Source organism: Argiope bruennichi, chromosome 2 (assembly GCF_947563725.1).
Source record: "Argiope bruennichi chromosome 2, qqArgBrue1.1, whole genome shotgun sequence".
NCBI lineage: Eukaryota > Metazoa > Arthropoda > Arachnida > Araneae > Araneidae > Argiope > Argiope bruennichi.
The window spans coordinates 94,375,871-94,401,260 of NC_079152.1; the positions used below are offsets into that span (position 1 = coordinate 94,375,871).

The 25,390-nt window shown below is 27.7% G+C and overlaps 1 protein-coding gene across 4 annotated transcripts in view; it reads right to left on the minus strand.

Moving 5' to 3' along the window:
• Window positions 1-25,390, minus strand: part of LOC129961908 (potassium voltage-gated channel subfamily H member 8-like) — a 437,717-nt gene that overhangs the window by 136,742 nt on the left and 275,585 nt on the right. The gene's annotated exons all lie outside the window — the stretch shown is intronic.

Genomic DNA, 25,390 nt, shown 5'->3' on the forward strand with positions numbered 1-25,390 from the left:
AGTTATTTTGGAATAAAGCGGAATTTGCATACTATTCTTAAACATCACAGTATCCCTACCAAGGCATATTAAAGTCTGTTCATTGACATACTGTGAAAGACGTAACGGGTACTAGGACTATACGTATCATGGGTCTTTGGCACAATATGGACCAGTTATATCTCTGTAATCCCTACAGGCTCTCAAAATAATAGCTGTTAAAAATAAATATGAATAAGCATTTAAAGCCTACCTATTTAGGGCTATTTCCTGTAAAATATTGAAGTAAGAATTTTTTTCATGAAAGTAAACACGATGATTTTTAGCAGTAAAATTTGATATGTGATCTTTTTACTGACATTTTAGTTCTGCGACAAATTTTACTTTTAATGGTCACCATAGATGTGTCTAAAATGTACACTTAGTTTTCTTCAGTATAGTAGAAATCACAAAACGTTCATGTGAGGGGCTCTGAAAATAAAAATCCAAGTGCTGATAACACATATGGTCGTGTTCGAAATTCCCAATTTCTTAGGAGAAAGACAATAACACTTATATTAGGAAGTGTGAGGGAGGCCACTCCGTTGGCTTATTTTTCTATTTATTATAGAAATTTTTGTACCGACAATAAAATGTGAATACTTTGGAGCCTATCATTATTAGATGATAAAACGATGAGTGGAAAAATATTATCGAAGGACCAAATCTTCTTCTTAATCAGAAAACTATCAGTGCTACAACGTTTTTTATAACATGCATGATATATTTCTATAATTTTCATTTTTAATTTTAGTTGTTCTTTTGGGTGTTTAAATATAACTTCATCCTTTTTCATGCAGAAAATAAAACATTTATTATAAATATTAAAGATCCATTTCATTCAAAACATTTACCCTTTCACATTTTCCATCTTTCGAGCTACCGACGATTTACATGAAGAAAAAGGTCATCTTGTGTAAAAGCAATTCAGTTATCAAATGTTTAATATCTGCGTGGAATTTCTCTCTAGAAAGAGTACTTTGCATGGATCGAAACAAATAGTAGTTTGAAAGAGCAACACATGGTGAATACGGCAGATTGAGCAACACATCCCAGCGAAATAATTCTAAAGTTTTTTTTTCACTAGTCTGGCAAATTATGAGCCAATATTGCGTTGTTGGTAAACAACCTCTCCATAATTCTCGCCATATTCTTCAATGTCTCATTCAAATTGATCAATTGTTGCTTGCATTATTCCTCAATAATGGTTTCAAAAAGTAATACTTCCAAATCTAAATATTGCATTTTTTTATGGTTTACCATGCTTTTTGTCACATATAATGAAATCCTCCTTTTTAAATAACTGGAACTTTTTTTAACTTAAAATTATATTTGATGGGGTCATGCTCAATACATAGTAGCCAAGTAGCAGTATATCCAAACAGCAGCCAATGTATTTTATTTACAGCTTTCCGTGCAACGAAATAACGTAAGATAAGATTCCGAATATGCCGTTACTTAGCACAAAATTCAATATGTTTTCTAAGCTAAAAAAATCTTTTTTTTTAAATAATTGACAGAAGTCACGCACTAATTAAAGGTTGTTGGCAAACCTTTGAAATAAAACTTTCTCTATTTTTTGGCATACAAATAGTACTACAAACGCCATCTATCAAAATGAACGAAATCATATATCCAATAGCATAAACTGTCCTTGACAATAAGCTATGTTCGCTTCAAAAATAGTAGTATGATATCTTCAATTAATTTTAAAATTCCTACGACATCTAAGTAGTTTAAGCCTTTATATCTGAAGGCACGTTGCATTCTCATGAGTTTCTGTTTGGAATCTGATTCATGCTTTGCGTTTAGCCTAGAAGCAGCAACATGATTTCAACTTTAAGCAACCAGCTCGGTAGTTGCTAATGAACATATCTATTTGTTAGTCAGTTTTTGCATGATATTAGTTAAGGAAAGAAGCGGAGGTCAGATTCTACAACCTCCGATCTTTTCTTCGTTTCATTTTGCTTACATTTCTTACTAACTAGTTCATTGTTAGGCTCATATCAATGTTGAGTAACTACAAGTAATACTTTTCGGATGTTGTAAATATATTTTCTGATAAAGTAAATACCTTACTCAGAATACTGTAGTTTTTTTTTTTTTTTCATGGCTTTGCTCTCTCTTCTTTTTCTTAGTATTTCTTCTAAGGGAGCATTTCACAGATGTATAGAATCTGAATTTTTTTCTCGGAAAAGATAAAAGACCAAATATTTGAAAAAATACTTTATTCTTAGCAAACAAACGTGTGGAAACAACAATTGCTATGTGAAAGACATACACAATATGGCTTCATCTTCTTGCTGTCATTTTATAGCTGGTATTACAGTTATTCACGGAGAGTAACCATGGGTTTCAGAATGTTATAAAAAACAGCACAACACTTTCATACTTCTTTGTAAATATAAAAAAAATACTATATATAGTGTGCAATATATGCAAGTCAATAAATTTTGTTTTGTTTTTTCTTGGAAAGATAAAAGCCTTTTTTTGTATCTAATGTACTGCTTAGGAAACCTTCAAAATGCTATAGCCGTTGAAGCCATTGATGTTATGAAAATGACAATCCTATACATAAAAAAATGCTTACACTGAAACTTTAGTACGATTGATTACCATTTTTCGTTTGATCTGCCTTTATTTTTATTAATTTTTTTTATTTACTAATGAATATAATTATTTTCTTTATGCCATCTAACCTCAGCATTTCTACCCCGTTTTAAATAAGTGCGTATTTTATTTCCAGGTTGAAGAATTAGGGAATGTTTAATTAGTCGGATCATCCATGTTTAATCATAACTAATGACAAAATTATGCTTTTCTCATTTTTCCTAACTTTCTATAATTCCCTATTTTCTGTTTTTATTTACTTACTTTTGTTTCATTAAATTGACACGCACGCATGCACATACACACGCACACGCGCACACACACGCCCGCACACACACACACACACACACACAACTATTATATAAGATGCCTGTTCTAATTGCGCTTCAAGATCTAATCTCTAAACCGTTGGATACAGACATAAAAAGAGCTTATGCTACAAATTGCAAAAATACTCTCAATGGCATAAAGATTATTATTTTTTGTGTTAATCAATGTATATCGAAAAAAGATTGATGTTTAAATTTTTACGCAGTCAATAAGATATTTTAGCAAAATATTTTTGTCACAAATATTTGAAACATAAAAGCTCCTTTCTTTTCTAATTAGAGCAGACCGAGTTATAAAGCTTTGAATAACATCATTTTAGAATATTTCAGAAAATTTTAATGGTCGCTTCGAATAAGATCGATCAATCATTACACGCCTATTCCTCAAAGAGATTGTAGATTTTTTATTTTAAAAAAATAATGAAACTTAAAGCCTTATAAATCAGCCAGCTTCTGTTTAAGAAAAGCGTTACTTTTTGCATAAAATGTTAGTTTTCAAAACTATTTTAAACAATATATCTAATAGGACTGGCAAATCCATAAACATTCAATAGTTTTTCAATTCAGAAAAAATAAGATATAATTTTTTAACGTCGTTTAACCCTTTCTAGGGCCATGGGAAGTATGATTCCCACCAAATTCATCAATCTTTGTATGAAATTATGTTTTTTTGCGTAAGTTCTGACAAATTTTTCAATCAGACGGAAACTTAGATGCTTCATTTCCTTATCCACACAAAATGGTGTGTCTTGATTTGTTACTTAAGTATTAGTTAACCAAATTAATTAATTAATCAAAAGAAATTTATCTAATAATCTAAACGAGTCACTTTTCTTAAGCCAATCACAATCCTAAAAATATTTTAATACATCGTGACCAGAAAAAATAGCCCTTTAAAGGGTTAAAACATTTTGTATTTGAGAGTACATGCTTATCTATAACGGAAATTTTCTATTGTGTCCTTATTAGAGTAGTATTCTTTTACATACATGAAATATGTTTTATTCGAAAATAATTTTATTTTGTTCCAAATGAGCTCAGAAGAAATTTATAAAAAATTATGCCAAAAGATTAACTTTCCTTGACAAATGTGAAAGCAAAAAAAAAAAAAAAAATCTATTTAATATTCTAACGAAAGAAAGTTTTAACATTTTATTTTAAGTCCTTAGAGACTCCCACCTTATCTCAAAGAAAAACATTGCACATTCAATGTCAAATTCAATATCAAGAACCGTAATCTTGATAGAAAAATTCCTCAGGTTTCATGAATAGATGTTTACCCCAAATGCGACTAAAATTATTTTCGAAGAACCCGAAGAGGAAAAGTAGCTGATTTACATAACAATTTCGTTTCTATCTCTCAAACTGTCCTCTCTAGAACATTTGAATTTATTTATTTAAGAGCCCGAAAGAACACACGTATGCAAATGAAAAGTGGAACCACACAAAGGATTTACTCATATTCTGAAATAATTAAATGCAGTTGAGAGGGACGAATAGAAAATTGCTAAATTTTTCTCTTTTCAAAATAGGGAAAGAAATATAAAGCAACGAATTAAATAAGGCACGGTTTATTGGCTGGCTTGCTGCTGACTTCAAATTTAGATAGAAAATAAATTCTCTCAAAAGTCAAATGTCAATAGGTTCAAGAAAACAACAACATTTAAACTGTAAGCCCACTCTTCCTCTGTTTTGTTTTGTTTAAAAGCCTGTTTTGTAAATTTTAAAGCATGTTTGGCCAAATAACATAATATATATCCTTAGGCGATAAATACCAAAACGAAAAAAAACATGTTTGCACTTGAAACATGGTGGTATTTATTACTATAGAGACTATTTTTGTCCCCAAAGCAATTAGTTTTGAATAGCTTACAATGCGTGTTTTCAACGAAAAAATAAAGCACATCCCTAGATGGTAGGTGTTAGTAGAGAAGTAAATCATATTCTTCTTTTACCACCATTATTTAAAGAGAAAGACGCTTATATATATATATATATATATATATATATATATATATATATATATATATATATATATATATATATATATTTGTCTAATCCGAAAATATACCACTTGCTTTTTCATTTCATTTTTTTGTATTTCAGTTTCCAAATTTCGGGTACACAACGCCTTGTTTTATTATGCGTTGACAAAAATTTTCGCCTGAACACAAAATACCATTCTTCTATTTAGTAATTGACGTAAACAAAGCAATAACAGTAATTTAGTTAAGACGTTTTTGTAGAAAACTTTTTTTTGTCTTTTGTGTATAACTAAAAAATAGAAAGGGATTGCGACCTTTTTCCTTTAAATGAAAGAATTCTCATTTTGAAATTCTGTTTGCTAATTCCCAATCAATATTCGGATGTAGCTTCAGTAAAGTTAATGGATACATTCAATAATTTGGTGGTATTTTTATTCCCACATGTATAGTGCAATTCACAAGAAATTATATATTAAAGTTCTGATTCTACTAATCACTTTCGACAGATATAATTTAAGTAATTATAACAAAACTGTGAAATTATTTCTGATCCATACACTTCGTTCAATCGAAATTATGATTCTTGTTTTCCTTTTAACATTTATTCTTCATATTTCGTATAAAATTTATCATTATTTAATTTCCTGAGATGAATATGATTCTTTATTTATCCCCAGTCTGTCCTCTTAATTAAAATTATTCAAAAAACAAATAGGTCATTGTTCACCAAAGTAACGAATTAATATCTGCAGCTAGACATCTGATGGAAGATTTCCTGATTTCTCCCTTTCGAAGCAAAAGACATGAAAGAAAAGTTTTTCACATAGCAAACTACCTATCGTCATCTGTTAAAGTTTAAATCAAAGCATCACTCAAGTGGTAATTAAGGGCTACAAGAAATCGCATTTTCTTTTTACCTTGAATCTTTGGTTAAAAAAATTATTTGGTATAAAAATATATAAATAATATATATTATCAAGGGATGTTTCCTTCTAGAGAATGTCAAAGCTAGTAATAATAAAAAGTTGTTTTTTAAAAGGAGAAAAATGGAAGAAAAAATATTTAAAAGATTATAGAAAATAGAAACAGAAGAAAAAATATTAAAAAAAAAAAAACAAATTAGATGACAGAAGTTTTGCTATAATTAAGGGTTGGCCATTGGTGGTGCATTTCTCAATAAGAATTTGAAAATGTTGCGTTTTCTTCTTGAACCTTCTAACCAATGGTAACTATTCAATGCCATTGCCAGAAGTTCCATTTTTGAGAGTTGTACTTTTTAAAAAATATTTCTAAGAGTTAAGATTTCCAATATAGACGATGGGTTTTCTCAACTCAATTATGATTTATGTGATTAAAAAGATACTATAAAATTACTATACAATTTATAAATGAAATCAGGGAATATAACAAAATGAGGAAATAATTGAAAGAATGATTTAACTATGAAGCCCCAATGGAAATCTATTATATTAATGCATCCGTTTCGTCTGTTATTTCTTTACTACCTTTTTCAGAATATTTGTTAGATAGATGATTGTTTTACATAGACCCATTAGTAAAATGATATTAGCATCTAGACCCAATGCCATTAGCATAGACCCATCTTTAGCATCAGATATGAATGACAAATTGTAGCAAAAGTTTTAATTTTCTTATGAATTTTTAATTGTCAATTTACTTAGTTTCTAGATTAAAAAAAACATCAATTGAAGGGAACCAAAAGAACTTTTTTATCATATAAAACAGAATTTTAAAAAAAAATTAATTTTATAAATATAAAGATATTTAAATTTTCAAGATTTTTTCATTGAATTTCTCTAGCTGAATCTTTTGAAATAAATCAAGTATATTAGTTTTCATTTCTCTTCTATTTGTATTAAATAAGCAATGATGTAAAAAACATCTTTTTATATCTAATGCCTCCCAGTAATAATATTAGTTACTTAATAATAATAATAACTTCGCCAGCATTTACTAAAGACTTAAAATGTTATTTTTAAAAAAAAAATTAGTTCTATTAAACGAAAGAAATGCTTCAAAATTGAAAGAAAAAAAAGTTATCAAATATTTTTCTTGGAAAGATAAGAATAAAATTCTGACGTGAAAGTATAGCGGGAAAATTGGCTGTCTGTACAGTTTCACTCATAAGAAAAGAAAAAAAAAATTTCTTCACTTTTCTTTCTGACGGATATATGATATTTATTTTCTTGAATCCTATTCCTTTTAACTTTGGTTTAATAGCTTATCATTCACCTCAGGTTTTTATACTGTTTTCTACAGTTAATTTCGAATTTTTGGCACCATTTCAAATCATCATATGACTCGTGTTTGGGTAAACAAATTTTGGGGAAAAGAACAAATTCACACCTCATATGCAGAATAAAGGATTTTTTTTTTCATTTTCCGTATTAGTTTTTTTTAGTCAAAGAAATCATTCTTGACCTTTCTTTTGGCTCTATTTTGGTGATATTAGATTGAAATTTATCAGCTGATTATTTTACAGATTTTATATACGTATTTACTGAAATCATTCTGATGTAATAAGCTGTTCGACATATACTTAATCCGGATGTTATTTTTTTTCTTTTGCTGTAATTACAATAAACTTGAAAAATGAAAAATTTGCACATTTGATAATTTTTTTCATGCATATATTGTTTTTACTACTTTCAAAGATTTTTTTACAATGTAAAATTTAAAACACTTGATTTTGGCAACACACTATATTACGATAACAAGAATTATGTACTGGAGAAGATTTTCAATATTCATTGTATAATTCTTTTTTTCTTCATATATATATTTTATTTTGCTGTTAAAAAGCGGAAAATTAAGTAATACAGATAAATTTTTTCTCACTATTTTTTGTTTTATATGTCTTTGTATTTTATCTAAATACTTTTATTTGAAAATGTATTATTTTAAATAAAATTCAAGTGCCAGTACCTGGAATCCCGAGTACAAAATATGCGATGATATTAATCTGAAATGATATCTGGTTTCAGAAAAATTTTAATTTTCTCTTGCATTTCTCATTTAAATTTATACTTTTTCATAACTGAGATAATTTTCAGTTTACACATTCATATTCTGTTCAGCATTAAATTTTATTAACCACTTATAATATATATGATAATTTAAAACCATTCCAAAAGTTCAGATGTTAGATTAAAAGGTAAAAAATGGAAGAAATATATATCGGTATGATATTTTGTCTTAGCTAAATGGAAGAAACGCTAAACCATTAACCATCCAATTCAATAAGCGCAAATCTGAAAATATAAGCATTTGTCTAAAAAAGATTACATTTCATTTTGACCTAGACTATTTTTATTAAAACATTTTGCTGATATTTTCAAAAAAAAAAGTGAAGGGAATATGTTTCTGTCCTTATTTCCTCAACAAGTAAGTTATTCCTTCATTAAATATAGAGATTTTGTCTAATTTCTTTTTTGAAAATTTTCCGAGTTAAATTTAGAAATCTTTTTCTCTTTTTATGAACTTTTCAGATACATGAGGTACTCCACTCTCAGCATTTAAATCACTATAAAAGTTTAATCATTTCAAAAACAATAAAAAAATTATCCATTCTTAGCCATTCTTATCCATAATTATCCATGAAGTCGACAATCTAAATTAGCATTTAGATTGTCGACTTCATGATAGAGAAATATTTTTGAAAGAATAATAGCATACCATGCATGGTTATGAATATTAACTTAATGCCACCTACACAATTAAGAAATTTCACAGATATTATTCTCGCAATTCACATAAAATTTAGTTTCATGTCTTCCACACTTTCTTTTAGTATATTCAAAACTATGCACATTTTTCAATGTTAAAAATGTCAAAAACAGTCATAAATAAGCAGTGAGATATGTTTTGTTAAAGTACCGATCTAAAAGTCTAAGCAAATTGGAGATATGAGGTTTCCAGTTTAAAGAGATTGGCCATAATTAGATTTTTCAGAATCAGAAAAAATAAAAAAAAGTATATAAAGGAAGAAAAAAGTTAAGAAGTTGGTAATGTTCTATGTTTGAAATCTAAAGATCTGAAGCAAAAAAAAAAACTAAAGATAATAAATCGAAACTTGTGGTGAATGTTCATTTATTTGATATTAGTCAAAAACTGAAAATGCCCTTTTCTGAGAAGAAAGTTTCTAATGATATTCATTACTTTTAATTTTATGGGTCGAAAGAATTTGCTTTTCTTTTAGTCTGTATATTTGACTAAGTCTAACTATGTTATGATCAATTAGAAGTTTAAATTTATTTGAGAAAGTATTTATTAAAATTTCAACGGATATCCTATATTTCACTTTGTTTAATAGAATAAAACATTATTACCAGGATTACTGGTTAAAACTAGCTTTAAAGAATCATTTTTTAAAAAAGAAATAGAATAATTTATTCATTAATGTTACTAAAGAAATGCTGTTTCAAAATTTTGAGAATTCTACTCGTAACTGGAGACAGGAATTTCTTTACTCGGTCCGAGACATAGAGTCAAAAAGACTCCATTGTTCTGTTTCTTCTTTTTTTTTTTCTTTTGCAAACAGCGTTTTAATTTATTTTGAAAACTCAATATATCCTAGAAATCATGTAATTACTAAAAATATTAATATTAAAAATGTTAGATGTTATAATATTAAATATGGGAAAGATGCTATAAGAATAACCTAAACAACCTTTTAATGAGTCTTAGTTCATTTAGATATAATGGGACGATACTAATGTCATTAACTGTTAGAATTTAACAAACAAATATGAAGAATTCAATATTTTAAAATATTATCTTAAGAATATTTCTTTATTCTTTTTGTTTTTTAAATCATTCAAATGCAGCTGAAGTATACGGCTAATAAACATTGCCCACATACAAGAATGTCAAAAAGGAGAAGTTTTCCTTTTCAAGTTTTTTTGTGGGCAAATGGCATAATATTTTCTAGTAGGTAATTATCCCCTGTTATTTGCTTGTACTCTTCCTCTCCTTTGCCTAGTATTTTCGAAGTTGAAAATCTCACTTCCTGTCGAAGACAGGTATTTATTAACCTCTTCTCTAACTCTTTACTAGTGAGCTGCTTTTCCATGTTCTTTATAAAATATAGCCTTGATTCTTTTCTATAGTCTCGTGTAGCCTCGTAAATAATAAAGGCCCTAATTGCTCTTATATTCATAAGGCGAAAAAATATAGTCATTGGCCATCTTCCGGTTATCCGTCTAGTACAATATATGATATATTTTTCATCAAAGGCATCAACAGCAGATTTAGTATTATTATAAAAACTGATAATTCCGGCTTCTTGATGTCGGTATCTTGGTATATTGATGAATGCATAGACGATACTAGAAATGCAGCTTTACCTTTTTTTTAGGAACATATGATAGCAGGGTTAAATTTTTCGAAAAGCTATAAATCGAACTCCTGATTATTCTGCTTCTGTTTGGAAGGAATTCTTTAGGTATTCCTGTATGTTTTCGTATGTTCCAGCTTAGGTTAATTTTTTTTCCTTCAAAACTTTTTCAAGCTCAACTGATAAGAAATAATTGTCTGCTGTTATATTCCTGTCTGTACCTGTAATGCAAGCAGACAAGAGCACAACTAAGTATATCGGTTTTTGCAACATCTTTATCTTCTTCTGAAAGTGTCATACTATCAGAATTTTTACCAAAATATATATATAGTCATTGAAGAATAATTGTAACTGGAATAAGTTAAAGCCAAGATTTTCAATTTATATACACATGGCTCGTTAGGAATATGCTTCTTGAATTTACTCTTTCCTATAAAACTAATGGGCATCTGTACATTCTGAAGTACTAATGGTGTAATCCGACTGAGAATTTGTGATTAACTTTACCAAAAAACTCTAATATGAATGCCACTGGATTTTTCCTTAATCGCTCTTCTCTCTATTTGAGTCAACAAACCTCAAGCATTGAATATAGCTGGAAAGCGTTTCACGCCCATGATACACCGGAAAATGTCTGGACACATGCCATCTGTTTCAAACAATGAACTGATATACTGATGGTTTCGTTTAAAAAGAAAAATATAAAACAGTAAAACCATAAAACCACATAATTCCACTATATCCAAATCACGCAAATGATCTTTATATTTTTGCCTAATTGTAACAAAGTTTAAGATTTGCACACTTCATAATCATAAATGACATAATACTGAACCCTAATACTTCCAGGAAGCAAAATCGGTCATGTGATCCAGAATTTAATAATGATTTTATGTGAGATATTTGAATAAGTGACCGACTTCATTTTGCAGTCAAAATTGGGACGAATTATTATTAAAAATTGGGACGAATTCCCAGCAGTTCAAAATAATAGTGTGAGGTCCGGGAATGTGAACTTACTAAAGGCTTCTTGGACCACTTGAATCTATTTTTCCTTTTTTTCGCAGAAATAATTTTCCATGTCAAGTATGTCAACTTCCTCTTCTGAATCTACGTCTGAATTTTCTTCACTTTCTTGTTCTCTTTCTTCTTCATGATTGCTTATAATCATTTCTACATCGCTAACATCATAATCATCTTCCGACACTTCGCATTCTTCAAACCATTGCTTTACAGTTTTATCAAAATCTGGATCACATGGTCAAATATTTTTCCTGGAAGGTCCCGACAGGATATTATTCATTTCCTTTTTAACAGCAATACGTTATTCTGGGCAATTTTTTAGTTTAATAAACACCCCTTTTTAAAGCAATATTAGGGCTGTTTTGGGGCGGATCTCGTAATTTTGAACCGCAGTCAAATGACGAGGACGACACCTGAGCTGGCGCCTCCTCTCCAAACTTCCACACCAGTTATTCTGGACAAAAAATTGCAATACGAAATTCTTAGAAATTAACTTATGAGCTTTATATTTTTTCAATCACAATTTCAGAGATGTGAAGTCAATGACTTTATAAACAGCAATGGAAATTTCAAAACAAATAATTCAGTTATAACCACATGTTTAAACTTGGACTTCTGCACTCATACTGCTAAAATAACTACTTGAAGGTACTGTGGAGATGATTATATTCAAGGACAAAATAAACTAAGTGATAATCAGAGCCAATAAACAACGCGGAGACATTTTGACTTTCGTCTCCAGTTATGGGCTTAGAGTTGCTGAATCCCCATGAGTTTACTTCTGTCTGACCATTTTGAAGACTATTTTGACTTTTCTTTAGGTTTTATAAATTCCACATGAAAATTATATATAGTTTTATAGATAAAAGAAATTCTTATTAGTATATTATTTTTAGTTTATAGCACAGTCTAACAATTCCTGTTTGAGTATTAACCAATCAACTTCTTTTAATTTACTACATATAGATTTCAAAAGATTTTATCAATATTTTTTGTTTCAAACTTTTATTTTGATTAAATTTTCATGAAAATATCAAATTGGAAAATACCATCTCAAAAAAGGGAAACATCTACGAGTCTGTAGTTCATATATCGTAGCATAATAAAGAATGTTGGTGCAACTCGTCCGTGTTGTCATTGTTCAGTCTGATTGCAAAAGTCTTCGTGTTTTGAGGGCAGAAATTTTTATAAAACCCGGATTTCAAAAAGAAAATCCGTCCTCTGTATGTTTACTTGTTTTACAACAATTCTTAACAGCACTAATTCCTTTCAGTGTTTTTTTTTCTTTCTAATTTAAGATTTTTTTTGTCACATACCATTTAATTTACTAACAGTACACCTGTCTGAAATAATTACGATGTTAAAATATGTTTTCTAGCTATCAGTTTCTTCCTTAATTATTTTCTCTTATTTTATATCAATTATAAACTAAAAGTTTAAAACTCTTTTTTTTATTTCGAACAAAAAATTATTTAAAATGTTATGTTTATTATCTTCATATTAATATTTTTCATTTTACAGTAAAAGTAACATCAGCTTATTTTTTTCATTTTAAGAAACATGTACTTTAAAATAAAACGAAGACTCAAGCATTACTTTTGGATTTGAATTAGCTGACCTAATAGATCTATATAAATGATGTTAAAATTTCGCCTCTAAGAAAATTGTCATAGCATCAAGAAATCAGAATGCCCAAGCTAATATTTCTTTAAAATATGCGAGAAAATTATGTACGGATTTTTTTCTCTTTCTTTAGATTCTGCCGACTTTCGATTTTTCTTTGTCCAATTTGTCTGCTGGCATTATTTTCCTGATGCGCTTAGGTAATTCAACTTGTTTGATGATGAAATTGTATCCCTCTTAGCTCCGGCGTCAAATTTTCTGAAACAAGATAAAGAAAAAAAGCATCGTTTTCGGATCGGCTGCAAAATTTTTCAAACATTCTTTTGATAAATTTTTCAGGTTTGGAATAAAAATCTCTCGAATCGGTGAGAAACAGGGGATAAAACTAAGGTCATTTGTCGTTTTTGCTCTTTTCGTTTACAAGATTTATTTTGTTTATTTCAACTTGAAAGCAAAAAATATTTCTGAACTTTCTTGAAGCGGAAAGACAACATTATTAGATTCATATTTTTTCCGTTAGAATTTTTTAAGCTAAGTTTAAGTCTAAACATAAAATTATTTCTTTTTGTTGAATGGTAATAACACTTATTCTAAACAAAATATATTAGCATTCTCAAAAATATTATAAATTAATGTTGTAAACGGAAATTGCAATAACTTCTATTATATATACGTGTGTATGTGCGTGTGTGCGTGAGTGCATGTGCACGTGTGTGTGTGAGAGAGAGAGTGTAGGTAATGATAGCACCTAATCTAATTTAAATCCTAATTAATTTCCTAATTTTTATCTCAATTTAACCTATATTTACTGATTCTAAAATATTCTCTTATTTTTCTAATCCAATTTCCACTTTTTATTTAATGATTTTTAACACGCGCTCTAGAAAACTGATGACTTCTGCATTTCCTCACGCTCCGAGTGAAGAATTAAAAATTTCTAACGCTTACAACATTCTTTTAAAGATACCTACGATTCCCTTTCCTAAGTCAAAATGTATCAAAGAAATCCCTATCAAAATTTCATAATAAAATCACTGAAGGGAAAAAAATGTCTCTTTTGTCTGCTCATGTGTAGCGATGTAGATTGAATGCATCTTTTAGTATCATTTGTTTCTTATACAAATTATGCCTCCCAGGATAAAATATATCGAAGCTAAAATTTCACAACTTTTTTTTCTCGGCCAGACATGTGCTAAAATATGATTGCATATATATGAGTCTATAGTTACTGGAAAATATATTAAAAAAGTATTTTACGCATAAAAATAAATATAAAATTCACAGTGATAATACGCTTTTAAGAAGATTCCTCAACTTATAAATAATTTCCCAATTTTATTAAAGTTATTTTCTAATAACGTTAAAAAAATTTTTTGTCAGATAAAAAATTTAAACAAAAGGGCTTTTTTTTTTTAACCCTATCAGACGACCATTTCACTGGCTGCAATTGAAGATCTTTTAATTAAAGGACTCCAAATTTTGGAGATCACCATTTGATTTAAAATAAAGATTTTCTAATTAAGGAGCTCCATTTCCTGCAGACAACCATAAATTGGTCTAAAATAAATATATTCCAAGATATATAATAATTCTGTCAGCTTTGATTGCAAAAGAATAAACTTTGTTTTTAGTGTGTCAAAATTTTAAACTGGACATCATCATAATGATTGAGAAACTATATAAAATTTTTCTACCTCGTTATTTTTTAGAAGTGCATCTATTAATTCAGACAACATCGAATATTATTTATTTATGAATCAACATCGAATATTATTATTCGATTATGATATTAGAGTATTTTTTCAAAGGACAATTATGCTTGCTTCTAATGATTTAGAAATCAACTATTGGATCAGGATTAAAATGATTGCCAATGTTATTGCGAATAGAAGAAATATCTCTACTATTATATTTTAATTTATTCTTATTATATTACATTTTGTTTAATAAATTATAAAAAGCTTTTATTTCTGTATTTCTCATTTATATTTGAAATTTTATGCTGAATTTCTTTTAAATTATATTACAAATGTTAAGACTTACAAAATGTGTTTTGATTACTGAAGGACTCACATACATCCATATGTTGATTTTAGACTATAATTCATCTCGAATTAAAGTACATTATGTTATCGTTCTGTTCGAAGTTTGAGAATAATCTCAATAACTCATAACAAGCTATTAACGTTTTGTGATTGCTTGCAAAATCATCAGAAAATAGATATCTTTTGATACTTATCAACTGTGGAGAATTTACAACTAGGAAGTCTAGACAACATCGAATATTATTTACGACATTTAGAGCATTTTTTCAAAGGACAATTATGCTTGCTTCTAATGATTTAGAAATCAGTTAGTTGCTAATTATTAAAAGCATTATTAAAAAATTAGAGCAATATTATTTTTTTATTACGTTTTATTAAGGCTTTATTAATTATTTTTAGCTATCCATTTAATTTATTTTATATTCCACTACCGTAAGATAAAAAATTTATATTATATTTATTTAAAATTTATTATTTCGTTATAATATATCATAATCATAAAAAAGCTTTAATTCATCAGCAAATAAACCACTAACTAATTATTGTAAATAATTTAGTCAGTGTTCAATTACTTTAGTCATTTTTTCCTTTAAATTTTAAATACGTTTATTTAACATATATATTATATATATTCACACAACAACTGAAGTATAAAAAATTAATACCGTATTAATTAGTTTAAAAATTAATTGAAATATGAGGATAATTTAGTAATTATTAAAAATGGTTCCTCATAATCTACACTGCATTGGGCTGCAAACTATTTAAATCCATCACTATTTATCAAATCTTTAAATGAACTTCACAGAAAGAATATCAAATTCGTAGTAATATTTCTTCATTCATTATTCATTTACAGATGTATACATGTCATATGTAGACTTTAAGATATATTTTATTTATTTTTCAGGGGACTAAATCCTGAATGTATTTGTGATAAGGGATTTGCATATATATAAGAAATTTTGATGTGTCCTTAAATTTCGTGTATAAAATATCTCTCAGTTCTATTTTTATTCAGTAGACGACGAAAAAGCAAAAAATATGTCATGCTTTCGCATCCCAACGTGAACTGTAAATTATTCCCAAGGTGGACAAAAAGTTTCATTATACAAGACAGTACGCCATTATATTATGTAATCTAAAAAAAGTTCTGGAAAATTATGAAGAAAATATTATTCGTTTGGATGACAGGGAATTACAAAATTCTTTGGGATTAAATAAGATTTTCTGAGCTCAAAAACAAAATTCCTCAATGGAGATGTCCCGAAAACTTTCCATTATATATATATTTGGAGAAAAAATGCATTCAGACTGTCATATCGTTTTCAAGTAAAATTTAAAAAATAAACTGACTTTTTAGATAAAAACTCACTTTATCTTACTCAAAGATAGTCCCCTGACTGATAGTTATTTTGATGAAACTATGCTTGTCTAGACTTTATGCCATTTCATTATAATATTGTCAGCATTTCGTGTAATGATTCATAGAATCTTTTTTCGGATTTTTCATTGTTTCTCTATAATTTTGGCATTATTCAGTAAGGTTTGATTAAGCCATTAAATCAATGCTTTAATATATTGGAAGAATATTCTTAGTCTGTTGTTGAATGAATCAAATTAAATGTTTATAAATTAAAATTTTTTATTGAAATATTAATTAAGCTGTTAATTAAATAATATTAAGTCGAAATTAATGTCATATTTTTTCATGTATTTCTTAGATTTATTTTTAGACTCACTTAATTTTAACGAAAAAAAAAACAAGTACACGCATAGCAGGATAGTTTTAGAAGAACTATTATTACAAAATATCATTTTTGGATGTTGCTATTATATAATATATGGAATTATTGAATGTTATTTTTTGGAACCAGGAAACAAAATGGAAGACTCTTAATTAATGAAAAGTAAAATAACTATTAATTAAAATGTAACGAATTAACGATATGCAGATGAAGACAAAAAAGGTACGAACACTTATGAAAAAAAATTCTGTTATTAGGAAGACAGAACACTTTTTTACCGACAGATCATTGCATATATTGTAGGATGGATGTCTAAAGTCCACACACAACACGAAACACAATGTGAAGCCATTAAAATTGTGGAACTGTCTCTAATTTATACGCGTGTCTACAGAAGATATTTTAACGAGAAGAATTTATTCCAAATGTCACAATAAATTTCATTTATACTTAAGGAAGAGATTAAAAAGGCGAGAAAACATGTCATGTGTTTTAAAATCACATTTGAATTTTTGAATATCTTTTTTCACTGCGGGTGTAAGGTGTTATCATCTAAATCAGGGGAACATCTGTACCTCCATAATTGCATAATTTATAAATTTAATCATTCTTATATTTAATTTTAATTATAATTCTTATATTATTCTTATATATTTTCATAATGTTTTGTTTGTTATTTCAATCTAAATTCTAAATTACTTGAGGGTAAAATTGCTGTAATAAATTCTTATTTAAATAAAAGTGGTTATATTTTTGAATAAAACTTATCGAACGTAATATTATCCAAAAACTTTTTGTCATAATTTCCGTCTGCTAGCGCGTGTGTAATTACAGTGTCCATTTTTTTAATGTGTCTTTTAAATGTGTCCGATAGCAATACTATCAGTATTAGAACATGGGTTTCAATCGTTTCTCCAGTACAGAAAAATAAATGCAGGTACTAATTAAAATTTTCAAAGTAAGTTTTATATACAAATTTGTAACAATATTTTTCCTTTATTAATTTCGTGTTACAAAGTAGCAAAGTCATCAGTTGCCAATTATAATTTTCTTAATAGTTTTCATGAAACTAACAAAAGTAAACTTTTGAATGTATCACTAATTAATGCTTAAACAAATTTTAAAACGTTGGATGATTTTTTTAATCATGATAATACTTTTTGGGATGGCATTCTTTTATTAAATTGACCGTTTTGACAATGCACAGAATCTTCAACTAATTGAATTAAACCAGACGAACCTTGCCAAAAAATTATCAAGCAAACTATGCTTCATACTAGAGATCCGATTTAAAAAGAAAAAAAAAACTTTTTCCCTTTTAGGTTCCAGCTAAATGATTATCAGACCTCTTTAGAAGTCTGTCAAGCTTGGCTTAGTAGCATCTTTCAAAGATGATGGACATATGTTACTGCAATGTACTTCGCCATATCTACTGACGCTATTCCTTGATGATTATCATATGTAAATGCAGCACTTACAGAAACTGATATATTCTTGTTTAGTTTCAATAGATGGCAAAATTTTCTACTGAATGGTTTGGTTGCAATGAAGAAGTGGAAGCAACTTACTTGTTTTGTATGGTTATGTTATTTTGCACACTACTAAGTATATTATTTTCAGAATAACATTTTTTGAAATAGCAAACAATTTTTCTATTAAAATGAAAAATATTTTTCTTGATCTAAGGCTTTTAGAAAAAATTTAATGAACTTAAAATTAAACAGCGCAGAAATAATTTAAATCATTAGAAATAAATTTTTAGTGGCTGTTTGATATTTTAAAATTTTATTTTGGAAGTACTTTCAAAGTGCATTTTACTATTATGCACTAATCTTTGAAATTTGAATATTTGAAAAGTCTAAGATATGCAATTATTAGAAACATGACTTTTTTCTTTTGTGAATATAATAGAAAATTTTTTGTTATAAATTAAACAAACATTGCAATTTATTAATTAGGGAGCATTTAACTTCAATAACATAATTCAAATTTTTTAAAGAAATCAGCAAATCTTTCCACTTTATTCTCCATCTTATGCATTTCTAAACATCTTATTCTAATGAAAGAAATGCAAATGTCTTTCTTTTCTATCACCAGGGATTTTATTGAAACTAGAACAATGACGTCAGCTACTTTGACGTCACATTGCCATAGCGACTAAAGGGGAATATAATGGCTATTGGATGAAACGTGGATCAGTCAGACTGCATATTTCCGGTTCCGGATAAAGTGACACCGGGGTATTCAAAACAACACATTATGTTATTCCAATATGGATAAACAGGGTTCTTGTTCAACAACGTTTATTTAGACATTAATATATGGGTGTTTGAAAGGTATGAGCATTATCAAACATTTCTGATGTAGTAAATTAGTTTAACCCATGATTATTTGTAGCTAATACAGTGATACTAACACATCGTTAACTTGAAGTTTTCATTAAATCCTTACATTTTGATCCATATGATGTTGGCCGGTCGTCTGTAATTTAGATCTATTTAGTTTACTTCAAATTTAAAGATAGAAAATTGTGTTTATTTTTAAATTAACGAGATTTCCTTCCGTTATTCGAGAAAAAAAATGGGTAATTTCGTAAAATCCTTAATTTACTCGAAAACATTACTGCTGTACCAAATACCCATTAAAATAGCAAGAAAATCTTAACACTTGAAGTTTTATTTTATTATTGCTGTGCTCAAAATGCTATATACTGCTTATTTGCCAAACTTATTTATTTGTGCAGGGTTTTTTTTTTAGTTTTCGAAAATACTAACATTTTTAATAATTATTATTGTCACTTTATTAAAATTGTTTTATTTTTATATATTACCTATGGATACTTCTAAAGCTTTAAAAAAATTTACAATCTTTTTCACTTTAAACTTGTCGTTTATTTTTGCTACACAAATTTTCTCAATTTTTAACATGAACTTCAAATTAGACGTATCTTTCAAAGCAGACAAAATCTAATTAGGTTAGCTCCTAATTTGTTTTCTTAACAAAATTTGAGCACATAAAATAAATGCGTAATGGCAGTAAACGTATTAAAAATAATACTAAATAAGGGATTTCAAAACAAATGATATTTCCATTTCAGTACTTAGGTAAATTATTTTTTTTCTACATATTGAAACATAGAGCTCTACATTTTGTACTTTATTTATTCATTTCCTGAAAATTGTAAAAAAAAAAATCTTATAACATTTATTTAATTGTAAACCTATATAAACTTTAGTTTTAATTGTAGTATTATAATTAATACCACATATGCATCTAAAGCGCTATTTCTTATATTGACATGAACTAACTTTGTAAAAGTCATAAATTTACTGTCACCATAATTTTGTTCTTATTGTGTACACACAACAGGTTAAAAACACACTGATAAAAAATATTTTATCATATAAAATTTTGTAAAAATTGGAATAACACTAAAAAAGTAAAGGATTTTTATATCACTTTTTATAATTATATGCAAATTTTAAGGAAAAGAAATATTCTAAAAAAGAAATTATGCTAATAAAAAGTTTTAGAAATTTATAATTTCGATTTTGAATTAATTTTATATATTTTATTTTTATATAAAATTTTTCAGTGACAAAGTTTTTAAGCAGAAAGAGAATTTTATGCATTTTTATTCATATGTTTATAAAAGCACTCTCAGACTTTTTCGATTTTATCTTTAATTTTAATTAACTTATTAACTGGCTATAAAACAGTTCCTAGGGACATGTTGCTTTGTTTCATCTCGGAATTTTTTTAATAATTAATGAATAAAAAATAATTTTAAACACTGAAAATCATTAAATAAAAAAATACTTAATTGGTTAACAATTTGTTTTTACAAATTTTATATAATGTATCTTGATATTGTTGAATTTAACATAGAAAAATTTTAGTTGTAATATTTACAATGATTTTATTTGGTGAAGTTTAACAATACAAATTTAATTTTAGGAATTTAGCGATAATTTTTATTTTTTACAGTAAAAAAAAGTATTAAATGAAACAAGCATGCAAAATATTGCTGCATTTGTGTAACATAAATGTTATTAATGTACAGAAAACTTTTTCAGCAAACGTTTTTGTCCAAAATTTGCTGCTTAAAAAAAGAAAAGAAAAAAAAGGAACGATTCTAATTTGTTACAAATTATATTTTTCAATTTTATTAATTAAATTCCTATAAAAATAAAATAATTTTTAATATTGAGTAATTTTTATTTTAAGGAAACAATTTTTCTTAAGAATTGATGGTAATATATTTTTTATACACTTTCCCTGAGCGAATACACTTTCCCAATACACAATTTCAAACATTGTTATTATTAATATCAAAATGGTTAATTACATTAAACTGATATAAATTATTTTACTTGAAAAATTATCTAAATGACGTAGAATACAGACTTGCTGTGAAATTTAGCTAATTGTGAAATAGCTGTGTTATTTTTTGAAGAGATCTTCAGCTAAACCAAAAGAATAAAATGAACCAAATTTCATATGCAGAGCGTGAAATGCATAAAAACATGAATTCCAAACAAGCGAAAGAAATGTGTCAGAAAAAAAAAAGCATGAATTAATATCTTGTGAAAAAAAGACTTTAGTACAATGGACACATTGCATGTTGTTTTCGCTGAGTTTCATACATTCTATACAGTAACTCAAAAAAGTATTGGGACACTTGGCATGTATAACTACAAAGCTATTTATAATACTATTTATAACATTATAATAAAAACAAAATGAATCAAAAATATTTTAAATTCTGGTGTACAGTTTGTAAGGAAAATTTTATTGGTATTTTAGAATTATAATTTTATCTATCTTTTCAAATATAATTCAAAGGTAAATAGGAGTCAAAAAAAAGAATTGAGACACTTTTGAATAGAGAAATTCAACAAATATATAGAACGTCAATGGAATTGAATTTACTACCATTTTAAGCATAAAAGTTTCAACAGATTGAAATTGAGTAAGTCGACTGATTTTGATTTTATTCACTTGTTCAAGAAAACAAATAGTGTTAAAAAAAACAAATATCAGGGCGTCCAAGGGCATTTAATGAGCGTGAAGAGAGGTTTATTGGGAAACAAATTCACTTTAAACCAAAAACTATAGAGTAAAATATTCTCTGCAATGTAAAAGTAGTTCATAAAATCTGTAAATCCTGAAACTCTCAGAAATGTTTTAAGAAAACATAAATATCATGGCAGAATACCTCAAAGAAAGCCCTACATCGGCAAAGTAAATCAACAAGCTTGGCTAGCATTTGCTCACATGTATGTAAAGCAGCCAAGAGGATTTTAAGAAAATGTAATTTTTGTTGATGAAAGAAAATATAACATTTTCGGATCGGATGGCAAGTAAAAAGTTTGGAAGAAACAAAATACAGCAAAGCATGTCTAAAATTTATAACCTATTATCAAATATGAAGGTGGAAAAGAAATAGTCGGGCGTTGTTTGGCAAGCACTGGTGTCTGAAACTTAAAACTTAAACAATTTAACTAAACTTCATTGATGATACTTTGAATAAATAAGTCTTGACATTCTCAAGTGCGAGAAAACTGGGAATCTCATGACATCTTAAATTGTACCAAAATAATGTCCCGAAACATGCTACCCGTATTTGCAAGTTATGAGTCCTCTACCTCAGTCCTAATGTTGTTAAAATTCTTGCACAAAGTCTAGACCTTTATCCCATTGAGCAAATGTAGAATTATTTGCAGCGAACACGATATGAACTTCCAATTTCTAACAAGCATTATTTAAGGAAACATTTGATCGAAGAATGGGCCAAATTTGTAGGATCATTTTGCAAAACATTGATCTAATCAATGCGAAATAGTTTACGAGAGGTAATAAAAAGCAAGTGTGGCAGAAAAAGATATTAACTTTTAGGTTTGCATTGTTTTTCGTAATTTATTGGGAAATATCCCAATACGTTTTGAGCACTTTTTTACTTCTTTTATTTTCAGTTATTACCATAATTGCATTAATATGAGAGTTTTGTTTGAATTGTTATGCTTTGTATATATCAAAATAATATTTACTTCTTTGTTTTGGATCTATTTACATATTTAAGTAAAATATGATGATAAAAATCTGTGAACTAATAGTGTGTCCCAATACTTTTGTTCATACGCTGTTTCTGTTTTTATCATTTAAACATAATGAAATTTTCCATAATTCTTTCTCCGGGCATTCATCGTGAACATTTTTATTCCAACAGTGACAAAATCACTATTAACAGCGATTTTTGTTACTACTTTCTAGAGTAATTTATTTCCTTATGACTTTTACCGCCTGTATTTCAAATGAAGTTCCGTTATGTTCATTAGTTTTGGGCCGTGGATGCTTCTAAAATTAGAATGTTATTTTATGTCTCTGTGTAATATTTTATGTAGCTTCAGTCAATAAATGGATTTATGAGAAAATTTCAAAACCACAATTCTTATACAATTCCCTGTCCTGGAAGTCATATTCATTAAAATATACTTAGAAAATTAGTTTAAAAGAAATCAATCAACACTTAAGTGATTAAAACCGATTATTTTATGTAACCTTAGATATCCCTACTTCAGACAACTTTAGATATATTAATGGCTGCTCTAGAAAGCCGTATCCAGGATCTAAATAATAATTCAAAGCTTCCCAACCCAATCAATTTTAATCTCAAGATAATAGATAGTTTTAAATATTAATTAGTGTTGCAGAATATTTTAATAAATATGCAGTTCATATAATTTCCTTGAGCATCAGCGAATGTATAAAAATTGGAATAAAAATATAATTCCATACGTTCGTCATTTAAAGTCTTTTTTACTTTCACGCATGCGTATCATAGAGAAAGTATAATAATGGTAAAAAAAACAACTCGAATTCAAGATATTGACAAATCTTTACGTTTTAAAACTTCACTGGGTACGAAAACTTATTTTTTAGAAAATGACCGTCTATCTGTGATAAAGATAACTCAAAGACTATTGAAGCTAGACGGCTGAAATTTGATTTACGGTCTTTAGACCAAATTTGCATATTCATATCAATTGTTGAGTAAAATATGCTAAGAAAACTTCTGTCCGGCGTTTTGAATATAAATATACACAATAATTACAAAACTAAGAGAGCTATATAAATAAAATTTGGTATATAGATTTACCACTTATTGTATAGACATCTTTAAAATTTTGAGTCAAATCTATTTACGGGCTGACTGTCTGTCGGTCTGTACTTTCAGAAAAATGAGAATAAATGCAATGACTTAAATGTATCGAATTTGGTATGAGATTTTCTGCCTGCAATTGCAGTTTTGTGCCAATTTCTTTTTTCAATCGGCCGAGAAAAACTTGTCTAAAACATAAATTTCCTTTTGGGATATATTAACATATGCCAAGAATTAATCGCCAAATAACTCGCCAAGGTAAATACGATAGAATCAGTAAAAATGCTAAATTCACGAAAAAAGCCAATATTTTGTAACTATTGTACACAAATGATATGTAAGGCGTTCTTGCGCATGACAAGTTTATTCAAGTGCATGCAAGGAAATTTTGGAGAACTACTCCTGTTGGTTCTACTTAGAAACCAATTGCTAATTTGAACGATTTAGAAATAGCTATTAGGCCAAGATTAGAATAGACATCTTATAAATTTTACTATTCATGAATTTTTCAGGAACCAATGAAATTCGAATGTTTTCTTGAATCGTTTAAGTACAAAAAAATTCATTTGTAACACGCGATGATGAAAAAGGATAATACATTATTAAAACGTAGTAATAATATAAATAGTTTAAAATTTTCAAAATTCAACATATGTTTTAGTAGTCTGACTGTTTATATCTCACAAATTAAATTGGAGGAGTGGTCACTTCCCCAAATACTTTCATATAAATGTGTTCTTCCTTCCCACAAAAATATAAACTTTGGACAAAGCCATGAATGAACTTGCGAGTAGATTTTTATTTTTAGTTTGCAGATGAAAACTGCGTTTCACTGCAAGATAAACAAAACAAAATAAGTACATTTTTACTCGTTTTCCACAAGCAATCGTAATCAAAATTTGATACAGAGGCAGTGACGGGGAGTGGCCCGCCTCGGACTATACTTTAGTGGAACAACAGAATTTCTCAATGCTTAATATCTTGTAATAGTTAAAAAATTCTTATCAGAACGTCTGATAATATAAGACTCCTTATGAAACAAAATTCGACCTTATGTGGTCGCAGAGAATGCAACTATTTAGAATTTAATTGCAAAATATTATCTTGCACTTCTTGATTATCTTTTAAGGTATAAAATGCAGAGCAACACTTTAATAACTTTTATGTCACCAGAAATTGACAACGAATTTATAGCAATTTTGGAAGGTAAAATTCGTCCACATATCACAGGAAAAGTAGAAAATATTCGATTATATTCAACAAGAATTCCGCTGTTTTTCACAATGACTAAGCAAGTCAGATATTAAGATACCAGTGATTAAAAATTGGGAACAATTAATAGTGGAAATTTTTATAAATTTTATTTCAATGAAATCTATAAAAGATCTTCTATAGATTTCATTGAAATAAAAATTAAAACTGCTGAAGGCATTTCAAACATTTGAGCAAGCTTGAATTTGATGGTCTCGATATACATATAATTATCTATAG